Here is a 13,959-nt window from a genome sequence, read left to right as displayed (position 1 = left end):
CAAATATTATATATATACATATTTATTACATGGCATATATATATATATATATCTTTTAAAAATATAGGAGAAAATTGAGAATAGGGATTGACCTAATAGATAAGATTTTGAAAAAAAAGTGAATAAAGCCCATTTTTATATGCATAAATATTTGTTTTTGTATATATCTAATGTCATACAACACTTGTTAGATTGATATCTAGAATTTTCCAAAAGAGAATAGATTTCAATCTTTGAGCAGAGAGTAATAGACTTGGTAAAATATTCTTCCAACTTCTTTCTTTCTTTCTTTCTTTCTTTCTTTCTCTCTCTCTCTCTCTCTCTCTCTCTCTCTCTCTCTCTCTCTCTCTCTCTCTCTCTCTCTCTCTCTCTTTCTTTCTTTCTTTCTTTCTTTCTTTCTTTCTTTCTTTCTTTCTTTCCAAGAGTCTTACTCTGTTGCCCAGGCTAGAGTGTCGTGGAGTCAGCCTACCTCACGGCAACCTCAAACTCTTGGGCTCAAGCGATCCTCCTGCCTCAACCTCCCAAGTAGCTGGGACTACAGGCATGTGCCACCATGCCCAGCTAATTTTTTCTATATATTTTTTAGTTGGCCAATTAATTTCTTTCTATTTTTAGTAGAGATAGGATCTCCCTCTTGCTCAGGCTGGTTTTGAACTCCTGACCTTGAGCAATCCTCCTGCCTTGGCCTCCCAGAGTGCTAGAATTACAGGCATGAGCCAACGTGCCAGGCCAATTTCTTTATGTTTATTAGATACTTTCCCTTGAATATATTTCCACAATTTTATCACAAGCATTTCTCTCATCTTGAACATATTTCATCTATTGTGAGATATTTTCGAAGCAGGAAAGTTTGGAGGTCAAGATTTTAAATTCTCTTACTTTATTTCTGGGTGTTTGAACTATTGTTTTAGGTCCTTATTATATCAATTAATATGAGAGCACTTCCTTTGATATATTTAAAATTGACATGATAATCAGAGAAAGTAGTTATATAAATAGATTGATATTTTGGACATCTTTCATTCTAATTTTAAATTAACCATCAATTTAATGCATGACCTTAAGTCTATATAAACTTAACCTTATATCATGTAGATTTTTAATTAAAAAACAGGACAAGCTATATAGCTAGGCAATCAATTTATACTACATTGAAGAGCAGAATTATTTCAAATGAAGTTTCTACAAAATAAACTGTATAAATCCTTAGTTTAAAAAATTCTAGCATGTAATATGGAGGGCCTCCTTGCCTGTCAACATGTTTTAAAAAACATACAGTAATTCTTACCGTGTATTTAATTTTCTATTCATTTATAAGGATACATATCTATTCTAAATTTCATCATTGTGTTTTTTATTCCATGGGAATATTTTCATAAATTAGAGAGGAATATGTCCCTAAACATCTGGGGAAACATAATGCTGGCATTTAAAAACCAGGCAACACTTGAGTGAGTTAATATGGAAATGATCACGGTAAAGAAGAAGTAATAATTATGTGATGCTGCTACTGCTACTATTACTGCTATAAGAGACATCTCATGGATATAAGATTAATGATGGCCATTAGGCCCACTCAAACTTCTTACAGGGACAACAGTATGAATCACTCAAGATCATGATGCAAACTGAACTGGGGTTTCCAAGCCTGGCCTCAGGATTTCCAGGAGGCAAGACCACCTCAGCAAAGGTACAACTCTCAGGAACCTTGAAATGAACCTTACCCTTACCAGAAGAGTTCACGCTTCATTATGAAAGAACACCTCTTAACTGGCCTGGACTGAACATAGGTATTATAAAGGGGGGAGAATCCCCTAAACTCTGAGGATGGTGTCCAGAGGGAGACCCACCTCTTCAGGTCTGACTCCCTGACTGTATCCAGCTCATACCACCAGCCTCTTCCCACTATCCATCTTGCAGGAACGGTGCCAAAATAAACTGCTGGAACATCAGATGGTGCCTAAGACTCATCTTTGATGCAAATTGGACCCAAGGAGAAAAGTTGTCCCTGGAGAACCTGATTAACTAGGACCATACAAAACCCCAAAACACAACATACTATTGGTAGTAACAATAGTACTCTACCACTGCACTGTCTTCTGAAACATAGAATTTGACTTCATAATAAAATCCCTAGAAGATAAAAGTGAAGCCAATAACAAAATGAAAAAAAAAAAAAACGAATGGACAAAATAAGGAATGATCAGGGGGAATGCAGAGCCACAAGGAAGGAAAATGATTGTACCAGTAACAAATCTGGCTTAAGAAAACATTTATAATAACAATTTCATACACAGAGTTCTACACACATAATTCCAAATAAACATAACTAAGCAATAACTTTATTATAAGTTTTGAATGATTTTATTACTATAAATTTAATTATTGAGTGTAAGTGTTCAATTTGGGTATGTTAGAATGTTTCAAAGTATTCTGTTTAACATAAGCCCAGATTGGGGTGGGGATTGGGAGAGAAAAGTCGATTTCTATGTTGATAATTTAACTTAAGAAAACAGAAAAGAAAGAAGACATAAATCAGAAAATAAAGTGGTGAGCAGAGAAAATGATTCAAGAAGATAGTAGACACCGTGAGGCTCAATCTCACAGTGGGGAAAGGCTTATACTAGCACAGACACTGTGGAGGGTCTATTCACAAATAGTGCTGCTATCAGATGCCTACCACTTTTTCCTTTTTGCATGTGGGTTTGCATGTCTCTCCAGACCTAGGATGAGAAAGACTCTCTGGGAGCAATACCTGCTGACAATTTTTTTGTTTTCTTATGTTTTTCTTTCTTTATGTTTAGGATTAGAGAATCACTATGAAGCAGAGGCTGCTTTTGCTAAGAGTAATTTCTTGTTCTGTGTTTACAGACGTTTACCTCCGGGATAAAGGTTTGATATGTGAAGAGGCATATTGTGATTCAAACTGTTAAAAAATTTACTACACCATGAGGTGTAGTAAAAAGTTACTGCACCCCCTGGCTGTGTTGTGTGGTCTTTTGGGAGGAATACAAAATCATCTTTTGGAATCTGTAGACTTGTAGACACAGAACCAGTTCCGGTCCAAGGCTTCAGGGGTCATCTTTCACTGGTGAGTGTCTTTGCATGTAAACTAAAGGAGATGATTATGAAAACCATATAGCAATACTTTAGGTTCTTGTCTACAAGGACATGGGAAACTCAACACTGAGCATGATTCTAAACGGTGCCTGCAAAGTCTACTGGTAACTTTTAAAGGATCAGGCCTCAACCATTGATTGGTCTCTCACTGCTCAAGAACCTTGAAGTCTACTAGTAACAGTAAACTCTCATATTCTAAGCCACATTGGGTATCATCTCCAACATTGATGTTTAGCATAAAAGGCTTGGAAAAACACAATTCCTGCTTTCTCATGGCCAGCTGGATGCAGATCTTATGTAGCAAATATAGCACTGCTAAGTAGCAATTCTACCCTCAAAGATTCATTGCAACAAGAGAGAGAATCCATGGCTTTATGGAATAGGAATGGCTTGAGGGAATTCTTAATTTGGAACATGATTTACCATGTGTCTTTATTTAGTAATCAATTTTACTTCATTATAACATGTGCTAAGATAGAATTGGGTTGCATTAATTTGTCCCTCAAGACAGATAGTGGGAACCCTGAGTTCATAGCAAGAAAGAGGTTAATATAGACACTGGGTGGATTGTATGATCTTCTTGCTATTCTTGGAAACATGCGACTCAAGCATTGCATTCTAGAAACACATCATACTATGAAATGCATCTTAACATTTTTGGATGGATTCTTAATTTCTGTATGTTTGAAGGCTTAAGACAATAAAATAATTCTATATCTATAGCATTAGTTTAAGAAAATTTTATCTAACAACAATCAATCATTATTAATTACCAATTTAATCTAAATTTGTTTTAAAATGACAGCTTGAGATCAAATCACCTTTTAAAAATGTAAGTATATTTGGAAAATTAATATAAGCTTTTAAAGCATTTTAAGACAAATAATACACATTTTTGTAAATGAGTGAAAGAAAATAATTTGGGTCAAATTATACATTTAATCACTACCTGGAGCTTTCCATCTTCTCTTTAAAAGGAATAAGAGCATACATATGAATGGTAGTAATGTGGGCTCTAGGTTTAATGTTCTAATTACTAAATATCTTCCCTTAATCAAGTAAATTAAACTTTCTGAGCCTGATATTTATAAAGTTGGGGAAATTGATTTTTCGGATTCCTATTATTCCTTAATATTCTATGTTTTTATTCTAAAGTCCTGCTATTTAGATAGTATATGCATCTGCCAGTTTGAGAAAAGTACTAAATAATTTTGCAAGGTTAAAAGGCAGAGTAATGTGCATACAAATCACTTGGCTCTGCCATATTATAGGGACACAGGGAATTACCTAATTATACCTTCTGTCATTTATACTCTACAAATATTAGGTCAACTATAATAGACAAAGTTTGAATTATTATTTAAATGATTTATACTGTCCTAAACAGTTGATAGGTAATTTAACCAAAACAAAGTCCTTTGTAGGGTTATAATTACTCAAGTGTCTATCTAAACTATCCCAAATAGTTCAGTTTATTCGAATGAATGGATTTGTCATTTGTTTGCTTTGAAAAAAATATGGCTATTCAAAAAATAATTTTCTCTATTTTTTGATGCAAAAGTAGTTAAAATTGGTAACACAGATAAATACTAATGACTGTCATTACCACTTTACTGAAAAATGTTCTTACTGAGGTTACTAATTGCTAATTACTGTAGTTACAGGTTAACTTTATCTTTTCCTTAGTCTTACTAAAGGACTTCATTGCCTCTAGCGATGCTGAGTAACCTTATTATTTTTTAGAGATAGGGTCTTACTTTGTTGTCCAGGTTGGAGTGCAGTGACACAATCATAGCCCACTACAGCCCAGAACTACTGGGCTCAAGCAATCATCCCACCTCAACCTCTTGAGTATCTAGAACCATAAGCGCGTACCACCATGTCTGGCTAATTTTTTTAAAAATTCTTAGAGTCGGGGTCTCACTGTATTGCCCAACCTGGTCTTGAATTCCTGGCCTCAAGCAATCTTCCCACCTGGGCCTTCAAAAATGCTGGGATTATAGGCACAAGCCACTGAACCTGGCTTGAATAATTTTATTTCTAAGAATCTTTTATTCTACTCCTTGGTGGCCTCAATGTAGTTTTTTGTCTCCTTTACTTCTTCAATATTTCTGATCATTTTACCATGGTTTCCCCTGTCGTTCCTCTCCCTCTGCCTACTTTAATAAAAAAGACTGCAAAAATGTAAGGCATGTGCCTCACGTCTTTATGTACTTATACATATTTAAACAATTGCTATAGTCCAGCAAATTAACATAGGATTCATAATCTCACATAGTTACCTATAGCTTTTTGGTGAAAGTACCCAAAATCTACTTTCTTAGCAAATTTCTAGTATACAATACAGTATTATTGACTATAGTCCTCATGCTGTATATTAGAACTCTAGACTTATTCATCCTATGTTATTATTATAACTTTATACTTTTTAACCTTAATCTCTGTTTTCCCTATTGCAACCACTGCCCTTTGTAAAAGCTCTGTTTCTATGTATTCAGGTTTGGTTTTTGTTTTTGTTCATTTGATTTGTTGTTGTTTATTCCACATATAGGTCATATCATGCAGTATTTTTATTTCTGTGTCCAACTTATTTCACTTAATGTCCTCTAGGTTCATTTTTGTTGTTATAGATTTCAAGATATCCTTTTTGTAAGGCTGAATAATACTCTGTTGTATATACATTCAAAAATTTCTTTACCCATTCATCTGCCAATGGACACAGGTTGTTTCCATATCTTGGCTATTGTGAATAATGCTTCAATGAACACAAGGGGGAAGATATCTTTATAAGGTGATGATTTTATTTCCTTTGGGTATATTCCCAGAAATGATATTGCCAGGTTATATGGTAGTGCTATTTTTAATTTCTATAGGAACCTGTGTATTGTATTACACAATGTCTACTACTGTATTACACAATGTCACTATCCACATTTTCAGCAACAGAATACAAGGAAAGCTTAATTTTTGTCCACATCCTTGCCAATATTTATTTCTTGTCATTTTGATAATAGCCATTCTCATAGGTGTGACGTGATACTTTTGATTTACATTTCCCTGATGATCAGTGATTGTGAACACCTTTTCAGATAGGTGTTCTGTTGGACATTTTTATGTTTTCTTTGGATAAATGTTATTAGGCTCCTTTGTCCATTTCTTAATCAAATTATTTGTTTTATTTTTGCTATTGAGTTGTGAGTTCCTCATATTTTTTGAATATCAACTCCTTAACTAATGTGTTTCCCATATGTTTTTTCTCAATTTGTTGGCTTTTTCAGTTTGTTGAATGAAATAGCAGCAAAAGCTGTACAGTTTAATATTGTCCCACTTATTTATTTTTGTTTTGATATCTATCAGATATCCATAAAATCATTGCTAAGGCCAATATCAAAAAGTTTTCCCTCTATGTATTTTTCTAGAGTTTTATAGTTTCAGGTTTTACATTCAGGTCTTTAATCCATTTGATATGACTTTTATATAAGTTATAAGATAAAGGAGGCCGGGCGCTGTGGCTCACGCCTGTAATCCTAGCTCTTGGGAGGCTGAGGCGGGCGGATTGCTCAAGGTCAGGAGTTCAAAACCAGCCTGAGCAAGAGCAAGACCCCATCTCTACTATAAATAGAAAGAAATTAATTGGCCAACTGATATATATACATAAAAAAAATTAGCCGAGCATGGTGGCGCATGCCTGTAGTCCCAGCTACTCGGGAGGCTGAGGCAGGAGGATCGCTTGAGCCCAGGAGTTTGAGGTTGCTGTGAGCTAGGCTGACGCCACGGCACTCACTCTAACCTGGACAACAAAGCGAGACTCTGTCTCAAAAAAAAAAAAAGATAAAGGGCCAGTTTCATTCTTTTGCATGGAGATATCCAGTTTTCCCAGCATTGGAAGAGATTGTCAAGATGTATCTTCTTGGTGGTTTTGTTGAAAATAAGTTGATTGTATTTCATGGGTTTATTTCTTGGCTTTTATTCTGTTACAAAGGTTTATGTGTCTGTTTTTATGCCAAACTGTTTATATTATTATTGTTTTATAATATAATTTGAAATCAGGAAGTGTGATGCCTCCCACTTTGTTTTTCTTTCTCAATATTGTTTTGACTCTTTAGGGTCTTCTCTGGGAAGAAAGGATGATTTTACATGTGCAAAACAATCAATGTGATATACAACAAAGGAAAAAATGAAAAAAATTCACATGATTATCTAAATAGATACAGAAAATGAAACACTAGACAGAATTCAACATCTTTCATAATAAAAACTCAACAAATCAGGTATAGAAGGAAATTTTCTCAACACAATAAAGGCCATTTATGAAATTCTAAGAGTTAATATCATAATCAATGGGGAAAAATTGATCTAAGAGCTGACACAAGGCAAAGATGGCCATTCTTACCACTTCTATTTAACACAGTACTAGAAGTACTAGCAAGAACAATCAGATAAGAAAAAGAAATAAAAGCATCCAAATCAAAATAAAGAAGTAAAATTATCTGTTAGTAGATGTCATGATTCTATATATAGAAAACGCTAAAGCCTCCACTAAAAAATTGTTAAAAGTAATAATCTAGTAAAGTTGCAGATACCATTCAACATGCAATTAGCATTTTTTACATAAATAACAAGTTATTTGAAAAATATATCAAGAAAACAATTGCATGTACAATGTAAACGAAAAATAAAACACTTAGGAATAAATATAACAAAGGAAGTGAAAGATCTGTGCATTAAAAATCATAAAACATTGATGAAAGAAATTAAAGAAAGCACAAATAAAAGGAAACATATCCTGTGTTTATGGAATAGAAGAATTAATATTGTTAAAATTGTCATACTACCCAAAGCCATATACAGATTCAATGCAATTGCTATCAAAATTCCACTGGCATTTTTCATAGAAATACAAAAAATAATGCTTCTCCTTTTAAGGTGAAATTTCCATTCTTTTGTTTTTACTGTATTGATTCTCTTTAGATGACATCTATTCCCACAGTTGTGAGTATTATCTTGAGATCCCAATCTTTTTTTCCAAATTTTATTCCCATATAGGATCACATGTTCTTATTTACTTAAACATTCTATGCAGGGATATCAAATTGAAATTCAAAGCCAATTTATTTTCTCACACTTAAGCATTTTCTTCAACTTATAATTTTAGTTATATTAATAGAGCAATTGGTCCACCATATCCTAAGCTGGAAAAATTGGCAATATTTGAAATTCTCAATTTACTCACTGACTGCTATTTTCTACTATTCATTACCAAATCCTATCTAATCTTCCTTAGTAAAAGCTTTCAAACATCTCAATCTTTATTTGCATATCTCTTAATACTTATATATAAGGTCTTCACTGGCCTTCAACATCTCATATTTACAGTCTTGTAGTGGTTAACAGCCTCTACATTTTTTCTGTGCTGTTAAACCTTTCTCAAACCTTTCTCAACTGGTGGCTATTATTCTATATAGCCACCAGAATGGTTAGTACCTTACCTTATTCTCATTACTCCAAATTAATATCAAATCCCATTAATATGGCAAACAGTAATGTTCACAATCTAAACTCAGACCAACTCTCTGTCAAAAACTTTTGTCCTATCATCATCCTCTCTAATTTACTATTTACAGAGTCGCTCCACAATACTGAATTTCTTCCACCATCTCCTTAAACTTCACAGTACTTGACATACCATTGCAATGTTTGCACTAGCTCAAATATCTCCTTTTAGATGATACATTTTATGATTCTCTCAGGAACATTAAGAAGGTGTTAGAAAATGGTACATATTTCCTCTAACAAAGCTACAAATGTGATCACAAGGCAAAATCAAAGCCAAAGACAAGAATTTGTGCTCATATATGAGAATGTGTACTGTTAGAGTCATTTTCTCTGCTTATTTTAGAATAAGCTTCCCCTATGTAACTGAGATGGAGAAAAATGGATTCAAGTGAAAGTAGACCTTTCATCTGCAGATAGATATATGCAACGGATTCATCAGACATTACTTGAGATAGATAGAAGTTGAGGCTTTCTTTCTTCATGTTGCTGACTAACATGCATTATTATTATATTCCAATGAGCTTGATGGGATCATATGAGCTTCATGTATCTTTATAACTTAATGTGGCTGTTATCTATATCCCAACTTGAAAAGAAAAAATAATTCACATTGAAAGCATATTTTCTTTTTTAAAATCATCAGAAAACTTTTAAAATATTGATTTAGGCAGTATTTATGATGAATGAATGTGTTTATGTAATTTTCTTATTGATGGGAAATATTAATTAGGTAGTTACATTTATTGGTTTCTGTTTAATATTCAGTTCAAGGCACAATCCAGGTGAATTGAAATTATAATGGCCCATTGTATTATATTTGAATTATTCATAACTCAAATACTAATGTCTTCACTCTATGGCACATATCCATGGGGAAACAAGGTTTTCACGTACCTATTTGGTCAGTTTAAAGTGTTCCCTGGATACTGTGAATTTAGTTACAATAGCTACAAAGAAAATCACCATGACAAATATACTTAATGGTTATTCTACAGATGTTCCATTATGAAACCTGAGCCAGGCTATTAATCTTCTGAAGCCTATTACCATTCCTTCAGACAAGACCATCAACTATACTAATGTTGTTAATTGTCTAATTTCAGTGTTCTTGAAAACAGAGGTTAGAGGCAGCCTTAGGTAAAACCAAGAAAAGCCCGGCAATAGCCCTCATAGCTGTAAGTTTTAAAGCAAAGAAACTCTAAAATCTTCATAAAGATAGCCTTTTGACTGTGTATACTGGACTATCACTAATGCTGGATATATCATTGTAAATAAATGTCAGAAGCTGTACTTAGCTCTTACACCAATAAAATTTTAAAATTATAATATTTTATCCCTTAAAATATAGTTAAAACACCTCTCAGTAATAATTGTGTTTTCTATCATTCCCTTCTGAATTATATATTTCTATAAAATTCTATGTATATTTATATCTGTTTATAATATATGTCTATATGTAGATATGCATTAATAGATATGGTTATATATTTCTGCATGTATCTATAAAAACAGAAATGGCATAAAGTCTATGAGGAATATGGAAGCCAGGAGATAAAAGAGGTCACTTTTCTGAATGTCTTTTTATTTACAGAAAAGTAATATTAAAAATATACAATAAAAACAATAAAAACTTATTGATCTTGATATTAGCATCTGTAGCTGTTTTTCTAAGAGTTTTCTTTTATTGCTTTCATTTTTATCACTTTGCACCTATAAATACTGCTTTTTACATTCAAAGATCAAGCCAGATCCAGGCTGCTGACTTCTTTTTTCTGGCAAAGAATAATAGGTGTGTATTCTTTAAATTTCAATAGGACATCCAAAATATTATGTCAAGTAGTTGTATCATAAACAAAAATAATTTTATGTTTATATCTGTTATCAGAATGGGAGGACATGTTCTCTTGAGATCCTTCAATATATCTATTAATACTAATTTTTTCTGCCTTAGATTAAAGTTTATATGAACAAATTATGATCTGGCCCTTGCATTTGCCTTCACCCTCTCTTCCATAAAAGTCTAGAATTTTAAGCCATACTTTTCTTTCCCTCTGCTTCTTCCTTCTTGAAGTTTTAGTATTTTTCTACCTGAAACACTCTACCCACTTTTGACCATCTAAAATCCTACTCCTCCTTCAGGTGTCAATGTAGCCACCTCCTCCTTTGGTTGTCCTGTTTTGATTCTCAACAATAATTTCGCCTATTTTTTCAGAGCACCATTGGATTCCATTTATCACATATCATGTTGCAAAGTGCTTGCTTATTTGATTTGCGCTCACTTTTAAATCATAACCTCTGCTATGACTTGGATATGGTTTTCCCCATCAAAATTCAGAGAACAGCTTTAGGTAAATTTGATTCCCAATGTGGCAGTGTTGGATGGTGTGCCTAGTGGGAGGTGTCTGGGTCATGGAGGTGGATCCATCACGAATAGGTTAATACCATCCTGAGGGAGTGAGTGAGTTCTTGCTCTGGAAGGAATGGATTAGCTCCCACAAGAGCAAGTTACTTTCTAAATAAAAGGGCATTCCTTTTAATAAATAGTCCTGAGAAGATTGGATAGCTACATGCAGAAGAATAAAACTGGATCCCTATCTCTTACCATATAAAAAATTAACTTAAGTTGGATAGAAACCTAAATGTAAGACCAGAAATCATAAAAATGCCAGAAGAAAAGCTATGAAAATCTCTTTGGATGTTGACCTTGGCAAAGAATTTATGACTAAGACTTCAAAAGTGATTATAACAAAAAACAATACTAAATGAGACTTAGTTAAACTAAAAAGCTTCTACACAGCAAAAGAAACAATCGACAGAGTAAATAGACAATCTACAGAATGAGAGAGAAAGTTCACAAACTATGTATCTGACAAAGGCATAATATCCAGAATCTACAAGGAACTCAAACAAATCAGCAAGAAAAAACAAACAAACAAATTAGCCCATTAAAAATGGGAAACCATCATGAACAGATATTTTTCAAAAGAAGATATTCAAATGGCTAACAAACATGAAAAAGCTCAACATTATTAGTCATCATAGAGGGGCAAATTGAAACCACAATAAGACACCACCATACCCCAATCAAAATGACCATTATTAAAAAGTCAAAAACCAATCGATGTTGGCAGGGACGCAGTGTATTAATGTAAACTAGTACAGCATCAATAGAATACAGTATGGAGATTTCTCAAAGAACTAAAAGTAAACCTACCATTTGATTCAGCTATCACTCTACTGGGTATTACCCAAAAGAAAAAATGTCATTGCATAAGACACATACACTAGTAAGTTTGCTGCAGCACAATTCACAATTATAAATATATGGAACCAATCTAAATGCCCACCAACTGATGAGTGGATAAAGAAAATATGGTGTTAAACATACCATTTAATACAACTCAGTCATTAAAAAAAGAAGAAATAATGTCTTTGAAACAACTTAGATGGAACTGGAGTTCATTATCCTAAGTGAGGTAACTCTGGAATGGAAAATTAAATACTGCATGTTCTCATTTATAAGTGGGAGCTAAGCCATGGATATGCAGGAGCATACACAGTGGTATAATGGACCTTGGAGACTTAGAAGGGGAGGTGGGGGGTATAAAGAATAAAAAAATAATCATTGGGCACAATGTACACTATTCAGGAGATGAGTACACTAAAAACCCAGGGTTCATCGCTACACAATTTACTCATGTAACCAAAACCACTTGTACCCCTAAATCTATTTAAATGAAAAATCTGTTTTTCTCGGTTTTCTCTCTCTCTTGCTTTCTCTTTCACTATGTCATCCCTTTACACTCACATACTCCCCTTTTGCTACACACCATAAGTGGAAACATGATGAGGTTCACCAGGTGCAGTTACCCAGTCTTGGGCTTTTCAGCCACCAGGATTGTAAGCCAAATAAATCTAATTCCTTTGTAAATTACTCAACCTCAGGTGTTTTTGTTATAGCAGCACAAAATGAACTAAGACAAGTCCCATGCAAAAAAATAGACATTTGCAGCCTAATCTCTTGTATTTCATCAGTATTTGGCACAATCTCTGACACACAGTAGTCACCAAAGATACAGGGGCTGAATAAACATTAATGGAAGAGTAAATGGAAGAATAAGTCAGCCCACATAGGAAACAATTGTGTTTATGTCTTCTATGCTAATTAAGTGGAGCAGTATCAACAACAAGCATATGATTTCAATTAATTTCATTGAAATGGTATAACATAATCAATGAGAAAAAAATTAGAAAAACTTTCTAGATTATTTCTTTTTAATAATTTCCATCTTTAATATTGGGCTATATTAAATTTTTGAAGAATAGCAGAGTGGTCAATGTTATTTAAAATAAAAAACAAAACCTTTTGCAATACTTTCCTCCTGAAGCTATCTATGAATTAAACAAGCCTGTTTAAATTTTACTACATTAATAATTTATTTGGAGACATAGAAGTATATATATATATATGTGTGTATGTGTGTGTGTGTGTGTGCGCTACAATTTGAATCATTCACCTGAAGATTATTATAATTATGTATAGTGTAAGATGTATCACTTTTAGTGGAGCAATACTAAATACAGAAAAAAATGGCATAAAAATCTGGCATTGTCATGAAGAAATACATACCTTTCATGTAAGTTTTTAAAGGTGGTTAGAGTCTGGACTTGGGGTATGGCCATCCTGTCATGGTAGAGAATTACATCAAATGACTTTATAAAAGTTTAATTTCTTTACATGGTGTTTGCAATTTAATGTTAAAAAACATATTTTTAACACATTGGTAACATACTTTTTCTTAAAAAAATCATTCATGGAATTTTATTCTTATCTTTTATTCTATTTGTTAATGCTAACCATATTCTTATAAAACTGTCAAGAGAAGACTTTGAAAACACTGATTTTAGTGATTAAAAAACTGATAATGTAGGCAGGCTATGTCAGGATGTATTTCTTTAACAAATCTTTTTTTTAAGACAAAATTCCCATAACCTTAACTAGAATCCTGTGATCCTGTTTCAATTTTAATGTCTGGAAATAAACGTTTTAATATTTTATATCAATAAATGAAGGTTAGCTCCTTCTTGAACTCTTATTTTATCACAAATATTGTCTCCATTCAAGCATATGAACACCTTCTGCCTTGCAGGTAGAATTTAATGCATTACCATCAAGCCCAAGAGAAAATAAAAACACCCTGAAGAAAACTAAAATTAGAAGAAAAACTATTTTATATGTAACTTTCTAAGATTGTTCATAAAAATATTCTCACTCTTGAGAGA

This window comes from Microcebus murinus, chromosome 13, assembly GCF_040939455.1.
Source record: "Microcebus murinus isolate Inina chromosome 13, M.murinus_Inina_mat1.0, whole genome shotgun sequence".
In the NCBI taxonomy this organism is placed as follows: domain Eukaryota; kingdom Metazoa; phylum Chordata; class Mammalia; order Primates; family Cheirogaleidae; genus Microcebus; species Microcebus murinus.
The sequence above is the reverse complement of the archived record's forward strand: the minus strand, read 5'-3'. Positions refer to the sequence as shown.